Raw genomic sequence first — 1,002 nt, forward strand, 5'->3', positions numbered from 1 at the left:
CCTCCAAATATATGTGACATGCCAAAAAACCTCAAAGAATGGGAGAAGTTGATTCAGGCAGCGCTCACCAGTTTTGTCAGGAAGGAATAATTTTCCAGGCAGATGGAGCGCTTGACTTTCCGTGATGATAAATGAGCAGCACACACACACACAGATTAAAGACAGATTTTTTTTGTTTTAAATGTTGTATGCAAGTAACCATGTGGTGGGCTTATTCTTCATTATGATGCATCGACAGAGGCAGAAATGTCTGTACAATCAACAAATATGCACTAGGTGGTGCCAAACTGCTGTAACTAAGAATCTACTCACTTTGTGCTCAATAATCCGCCATATTTATAATTTCCACAGCAGAGCAACTAGCACCCAAACAGCTACTTTATTAATGGAATGCAATGGTTATTATGAAGCTCATTATCAATTCATTCATCAAGGAAATATAGTGGAGTATATCACACTAATTTGTACTGTGGAAGTGAATTACATTACCAGGCAGGAACTGCTGAATCTTAGAAAGTCATCCTATGAATTGTCAAAATATGTTTCATCAAAGATCTCTCATATTTAGAGGAGTAAATGTTTGCTAACTCTATTTAATAAATACTGCAAATACATAATAAAACCCAGTTTTTTGGACATACTTATTTAAAATGTAGCCACAAAGTGCTGGACAATGGGGCATATAAAAAAAGCAAAAAGGTGATAAATTAAAAAATTATTTAGTAGTCAGGCCCACCACTATCTTCCAGAGCTACTAGTCAGAATATAAACTGATATATGCACCTGTTACATAAGGCAAATATAATGACGTTACTGAGCTAATGACATCATAAAAACATCACAAAACATAAGGCCACTTAATCACTATCAATACATTGTACGGATTATTTAATAGCAGACAAACTGCTAAAAGACAAACATCTCAAACATGCATGGATGAATGAATTAGTGGTTTCATTTAATCTTTTTAAATGCAAAAAAAAAAAAAAAAAAAAAAAAAAA

The sequence above is a fragment of the Larimichthys crocea genome, chromosome XIII (assembly GCF_000972845.2).
Source record: "Larimichthys crocea isolate SSNF chromosome XIII, L_crocea_2.0, whole genome shotgun sequence".
Classification (NCBI taxonomy): Eukaryota; Metazoa; Chordata; class Actinopteri; family Sciaenidae; genus Larimichthys; species Larimichthys crocea.